The sequence below is a fragment of the Sus scrofa genome, chromosome 4 (genome assembly GCF_000003025.6).
Source record: "Sus scrofa isolate TJ Tabasco breed Duroc chromosome 4, Sscrofa11.1, whole genome shotgun sequence".
NCBI lineage: Eukaryota > Metazoa > Chordata > Mammalia > Artiodactyla > Suidae > Sus > Sus scrofa.
The window spans coordinates 119,793,393-119,800,893 of record NC_010446.5 but is presented as its reverse complement, the minus strand read 5'-3'; the positions used below and the strand labels follow the sequence as shown (position 1 = coordinate 119,800,893).

Genomic DNA, 7,501 nt, shown 5'->3' with positions numbered 1-7,501 from the left:
AATTTCCATTTATTATTTTTCTAATAAATTGATCATTTCATCTAAGTATTTATAGATTTAATATTAAATAAAATATGTTGGGTAACATTTTCTACAGCAAAATTAATATGGAATGAAACGATTCCATATTAAACAGTTACTTGCAGTCCTAAAAAAAAAAAGGCTTAAAAATATGTTCCCATAGATTATTCAGTTATTTATATATCTGAGAATCAGAGAAAATGAATTTTCTATCTTAACAAAGAATAAGAGCACTATTTACACAATACTTTAAATCAAATATATTTCATTAAAAATGAACATAAGTATAAAAAGAATAACAGCACCACTAATAAACAAACTTGAGAATTAAAGTTTACATTAACATTAAGTTAAGCCTTATATGCGGTTGAACAGCCATTTTTTAAAGTGCCATTAACTATGGAAAACATGTAAAATTCTGTATTAACATGTTCTGAAAGGATATAGTGGCTTTTACTAAACTAACAAATATTTCTAAGCACCTATCCCGGACAAGGTAGGTTAAAAGGAGATATCCTTGCTATGCTATTTTAGAATTAAATATCCTAGACAAATATTAGTCTTTTTCCTTTTAACAGAATGAAAATTAGTGATTTCCTCATTCCTCTAAAAATTGTACTTAAATATAATAGCACAAATATTTACATACAGAGAAAACATTTAAAATATGCAGTGTTTGTTATTTATCCACTATAATCATATACACTGATTTGAAAAGAGCTGTTTGTATTTTGGTCTTATTAGGTTGAAGTGTTTTTGAGGTTATCCACTGTTTGAGAGCCTCACGTGTATTATACATAGAGACACATACATACACATGCATTCCCACAAAAACACCCTGGGATGAATCCATAAGTCATTCTTTTGAGGGCCTTTCTAAAACTATATAGAAATCAAAGGGCAAAGAAGTGGCAAAAATATTTCCATGTGCTCATGGTTTAAAAATTTAAGTTAAAATCTTAAAGACAAATTTCGTGTTGGGTATCAAGACAAAATACATGGGTGAATACCTCTGAAAGATTTACGTCTTTTTAAAACCTGCCTTCTTAGCTGTGGTATCGATTTGCCCACCATCTACAAATAAAATGAAGAGTAGAATTCAGGCCAAAAAGGGGGGGGGCATGTTGGAAACGGAATTCATAAGAAGTAGAATGGCCTTGAAAGAATCTAAATGCAGCCCTCCTTGCTGTGGATGAGACACTGAGGGCCAGGCAAGCCTTGCAGCTAGTCACAGTTCCCAAATCTGTACTCAAAAGCAAATTTTCTAGCCTTTTTCCAAAGTATTTTCCACCACAGGATACACTCTTTTCCCTTAAGTTCACATAACTGAGGAAAAAAATGAGATTCAAGCTTTGCCCATGTAACTGCCTTGATTCTCTAATTTCCTTTGTCTTTGTAAACACTGTGAAAGCCTCTTTAAAATAATAGTTATGAAAACAAATTATGCATGAAAGTGGACCCATAAAGTAACCATTCTTACATTTAATTCCATGGCAGTTATGCATAAAATAACCTAGAATATTTTTTAAGTCTTATCTTAATAAGTTTCTGTTATAAAGAAAAAGTGTTTTTGGATGTGTGCTTCTGATAGAATATTAGGCATGGCATTCATTCATTCATTCATTTGTGCATTCATTCATTCATTTCTCTTGAATGGAATATATGACAGACATACAAAAACAATCTTAACTAACTAACTTCAGTTTATCTTTGGACTCGTTTGAAGCAATTCTTAAAATTGGCCACATTTACGCACAGAGATAAAAGTAGACCTCAAACAATTAATTTTTACTTGTGTATTGGATATAAATTTTTTTAATTGCAAGAAATATCAATTTCCAGTTAAATTATATCATGCTTACCGAAATGATTTTTTAGAAAGTGTCTCTTAAGAGCACACATTTTGAGTTTAAAAGACACTACCTTCAAATTATGCAATTATGCCACTATCATCTGTAATTTGCCAACTTAAAAAAACATGCTATTATATAAACTGTATTTTAACCAGAAACATAGTATTAGTAAATAGACTACAGCACTATGTGTTCTTTAGTTTGAAATATAATTGAGATTCAGTACTGTTTTGAAGCTAATAAAATAAATGTAGGAAGCATTATTTAAAATTCTTTGAATATTTTAAAGTTCATAGTTTACTCTTCGATTTTTTTCTTAACTTTTAGTTCCAGCTATAGGTGGCGTGTGTGTAAATTTTCAGCACTGTGGATTGTTGCTGAATCTCATCGGGTATTTCCACAAATAGAGCAAATGAAGTGTTATTTTTACACTTGTATAGACAATGTAACACTTTTAATTGATTTTGGAGATCAGATTGTGTTACATAGCTCTCATTATTAACCAGCACAGAACAGAACTCAGAACTCAAAATATTTAGGTGGTCACATCTGTAATCTGGACCAAAAAAAACCAACAAACAAACAAACAAATAATAGGGCCACAGTAGTTCTGCTTCAAGCTGTACTCAGTAAACAAGTAATCACCAGGTACTAAACCTATTTCAAGAAAGTTAAAATTTTATAACCTCTCTCTATATTTTTTTGGATGAGTTGCAATGTCTTCACAATTAAATTGCTTATAATATATACTTACACAAAATGTTTTGTAAATTGAAACGTAAGAATTCTAAGGCACGATTCAAAGTATAGGTGCCAGAGGAGAACATCTCAAAACACTTTGAAAAACAAATTGTACTACAAGACTCTTTAAAATATATTTAGCCTTAATGTTTATGGGTTTATAACTACAAATATCTAAATGTAATAACTAAATATAACAATAAAAGTCTAAGTATTCTGTTAATATGTTTTCTTTTTATTGAAAACATTTATCAGCAAATAAATTTACTTTTAAATAGTAAGTACAGCATGCAGATTACACTACTCTCTAAGAGTAAGAACATTATCCTGTCATTTCTGTGATTCAATGACAGCTGAAACTGTACAGTATTGTAATGTTGGTGAATAATTGTGATCATATATTGTCTTCTGTGTCTCTAGTTCTTCTCCTCAGTTCTATATAAAAGCACAAAATATTCCCCAATATACCCATCATCTACACCTCACCTGGACCAAAAAAAAAAAAAAAAAAAAAAAAAAAAAAAAAAAGTATATTTTAGATGTGAAAATTTACTGGTACTTATGTCAAATATAATTAAAAATGGTAATATGACATGGAATTTTCCATCCATCAAATGCTACCTCATCATTTCTCTTCCTTTGCCTGGACATTCACTGACAGTTCTGTTCTGGTTCTAGATCGGCACTGCTGTGACATCAAGAACCACATCGTTCTAGGGCTAGCAGTGGACCTGGGGAGAGAGCCTGGCTCCAGGATCTGATTATTTACGTTAAAATGTACTTGATCAGAATTGTCTGTATAATATATCTATCCTTTTTGTATTCACATAGAGGTTATCTGAACCCTCACTGGATCTTTAACCCTGAATACCACCATCCCCTGCATTCTATGGAAGCAAAAATATCAGAATGTGATTCACAAACGAAAAATCAGAAACCTCTATAAAAAGCAGTTTCTATCACGCTCCTTACCTGAGACTCAGTAGTAAATCAACCAAGTTGATATTTCTTACCTATTAATGAATATCACAGTATGTATCTGAATGTTCACAGACATATAAATTTCAATGAAAAAACTAAAATCTTCTACCAAAAGCCATAAATTGTGTTCATAAAAATTTGAGTACTTAGGCAGACTTAACTAAGGGAAAAATAATAGATAGAAGCAATTTTCATAAGTTTCCTCCCTCCCTTCCATTGTGCCCTAAGGATAACTGTCAAATAAACAGTCTAAGCCATATCCACATGCTTTTCTCAGGTGGAAATTCTATCACCTTTGTAGAGCAAACCAAATTTAAAAAAAGGATTCATACCCTTCTAAGTATTTGGACATCAGTTAAAAAACAATTCCACTATTGTGAGTACTTTGAATTACTTAGAGCCAGCATGAAAAACACACAACCTGTGTGTGCTTTAATCTTGTTTATGGACACTAACAGGACAAAAGTGATAACTGGTTAGTGGTGATGTAATTTAAAATTCTGTTTTCTGAGGGAATAAAAAAAGCTGCCTTATAACAATAGCAATTAGCTACAGCAATTTCAATTTAAGAAAGTTTTGGAGATTTTCCTCCCCCTTGTCTAAAAAGGCCAAGTATGGTAAAACTTGTTTTGTTTTTTTTTGGGTTTTTTTTCTTTCTAAATTTAACTAGATACCAGCTCAGTCAGACTGACACCTAATGGAAACTTTTATAAGAAATAATGCTGCAAATGAAAGAAAATAATATGTATTTAAACCCCTTGAACCAAGAAAATAAAATACTTTGTTGACCATGAGATGAGTACAGTTTCCTCTAGATTTCACTACTATCATTTAAATTAATCTACCCTAAAAATGATTATCCATTTATGAAGAAATTGCTACCATGAGCTAAAGTACCAGTGGCAAAGAACTGAATGAAATACCTTATTTTTCTAAAGTTCTTCGTCTTTGCTTCAACACATGCCAGAGTATTACACCGTTCATTTCTTGCAAACTCTGTCACTAGCTTCTCAGCTTCCTTTCTGCCCTTCAAATCTCATACACTTATTTCGCCAAGCAGCATGAGGCCAACTTTCCAAAGACCACCCAGTTACTACATCAGGTAGCTGCTCTCTACTTTCCTAATGAAACAAGGACACTAGCAGATATGTTGCATTTTGCTAATACATAACAAGCACAATATTTAAAAGCCCTTAATCACCAACTGGTGGATCCCTAGAGAAAGTGGGTAATTCATGGAACAATGAAGGAAAGAACCTTAGTTACCAATTCTCTTACTAGAGATAGAATGCCAAGTGCAAAGATAGTATCTGTGTTTTCTTTTTTATTTAGACTCATTCTTAAAATGGGCTTGCCAGCCCTGGGAGCTTCTGAGAAGAGCCCCCACTCATTTTCTTGCAAACAACCACCTTCCCTGAGCACAAAAACTGTGAGCGCAGATACCCTGGAAGTAATGGTGGGATCAGACGTGGTGTGGTACAACAGGGACAGGGGAGGCGTGTACCCTTCACTGGGAATCCAAAGCATTGAAAGAAAAGCCAGACTCTAGACGGGAAAGTGTGAAATCGAGCCTGCTTCCTTTGAGACACTCTGCTCCCAACGTCTCCAGGGCTCAGAACTGCTCTCGTGGGCAAGAACCCAGCGGGGAACAAGCACGTCGCGTCTGGGAAAGGCCGGTCCTCCGAAGGGAAGAGGTGTCTGGGGCGTCACTTAGTTTAGAGCTGGTTTGGGAGAGCTGCGAAGGAAACTGTCGCCGGATTCTCATCTCCGCCCCCCTCCTGCAGCTTCGACTTCTCGGGAATTGAGCCTTCGCAGTTCCTGCACAATCAACGGCCACCACGCAGGGAGGAAACTTAGGTCTTGGCGTCCTAGGAAGTTCTTGCCGGGCCTCGTGGAACCTTCGAGGTGCTTGGTCGGTTCTGGTCCATCGCTGTTTCTCCTTCCACCTTTGAAGGGCCGCCATCGGGCGGCCCTGGCGCCTCCCTGGAGGGAAAGAGGAGTTGCAGAGCTGCGTGGTCTTAAGTCCGCCAAGAGCTGGGAGCTGGAGCCTCCTTGGCCCGCGCCTTCCACGATGGCAAATCTTTTCCAGCACCATCTTGGGCATCTCCATCCTGCCACATCCGGTTGTCCCCAGGAGTGACCGGGGTGGTGGAGCGGGCCAGTGTGTTGTTGCCTGCTCTTCGCTAGGACCCCTCCTCTGCTAGACAGATCCGTTAGGTTTTCTGTCCATTAATATTTGAAACAACCAACCAAAACCTGGAAGCAGAAGGAGAGAAAGCCTCGCTCTTCCCCTCGTCCCATCGTAGCAGACCTCAGCAGGGGAACGGGCCTCGGGTTTGGAGATGTTTGCGACTGGTCTTAGGGGCAGAGGCAGGGAAGACAGCGCTGAAGAGGTGTCCCAAAGAAATTGGACGACTGAACTGTCACTGCCTGCCCCAACCACTTTCAGGAAGGTTCCAGTTCTGTGCCACAAGGCAACCAATCCGAGTCCCATCCTGATTCTCCACCCCTTCGCGGAGAATCCGAGAAGAAAACAGGGGCTCCTGAGAGACCGGCCACACTTCCAATCTAGAAGTTCGGGGGAAGGGGGGGACCCAGGCCCCTGTCGCCCGCCCGCGCCCCAGCCCGGGCCGCCACTTCTGGCTGCGGAGTGGCACCGCCGGGGGTGGGGCTCCGGCACCGCCCCGGCCCGGGATTCGCAAAGTCACAAGCCTCCGCAGCTCGCGGGGGCACCTTCGCCCACGGACACGCCCTTTCTGCGGAGGCAGCCCCCCAGCGACCCTCTACCCAGCGCCTGCTCTCCCTCGCGCCGCTGCCTAACAGCTCCAGGCCTCTCCATCATCCCCAACTTGAGGGACGCGCCGGGTCTGCGGCTCTCCCCGCGGCTGGACCCCACCGGGGAGAGGGGAGCAGAAGGCCGGGGATGCCGAAACTCCCCGCAGGCTTCGCGGAACAGACCCCCCCCCCCGACCTCTTTCCTGGCCCTCCCTTCCGCCTCGACCCCCGCCCTCCTGCGCGCACCCATTCTACAGCCTGGGTCACCAGAGGCGCGGCGCACAGAGCCTTTCTGGTGGGATTTGTCTTGTAATCACATAACACGCGACCCAGAGCGAAAACACCGAGGAAAGGAAAAGATCAAAAAAGTGCTACCTTGGCAACCGCAGGCGTTTAGAGGCCAGCTGGTGGGCTGGGAGGGGCGGCCACGGCCCGCCTGCCGCTGGTACTCTCCTCGACTACGCGTATTCTTAAGCAATAACAACGTAATCCGTATTATCCACCCAAGAATACCCGTCACCGAAGAGAGTCAGAGGACCAAGCTGCTGCTGCCGCTGCTACCGCTGCCGCTGCTACTGCCGCCGCCGCCACCAGAACTCTTGCTGCTGAGCCCGCCCCTGCCTGGGGTTGGGCTGAGCTTGACCGGGACCATAAATCCATAACTCGATTTCCCTAAAGAAGGATCCAAAGCTGTGCTCGGCTGCTTCCTGCCCAAATCCAAATGGCTGCTCTCTTTCCAATTCTGAAAGACAAATCACAAAACCAAGCAGTTAACACTGAAGAAAAGTGCTCTTTTCCCAGTGAAGAAGGAGGATATGGGGAGGCTCTTTGGGCACAGGGTGGGCGTGACAAGTAACCTTTAGTTTACCTGGCGCTCTCCTAGTGCCTTCCTCTGTCCTTGCTCTGCTTGGTACCCCCTCTGGTCTCAGCCAGCTCACTCTAGGTGTTTTGATTGAGTGTCATGGCAGCGAGAGAGCCCTGTAAGAGACATGCATAGTTAAGCACACAAACATTACAAATGTATTTGCCTAGACGGCTTTAAGAAGAAGTGAGGTTCAGATAAAGATAGGGTCATGCATGGGTGAAATTTTCAGCAGTGTGTTTTGGAAATGCATTTTTCTCAAGCCCGA

General features: G+C 40.7%; 1 non-coding gene across 1 annotated transcript; it reads right to left on the bottom strand.

The window, feature by feature from the left end:
* On the bottom strand, positions 6,820-6,901 carry MIR137 (microRNA 137). The gene has a single exon (NR_128417.1). It is a non-coding gene; the product is annotated as a microRNA 137 (primary transcript).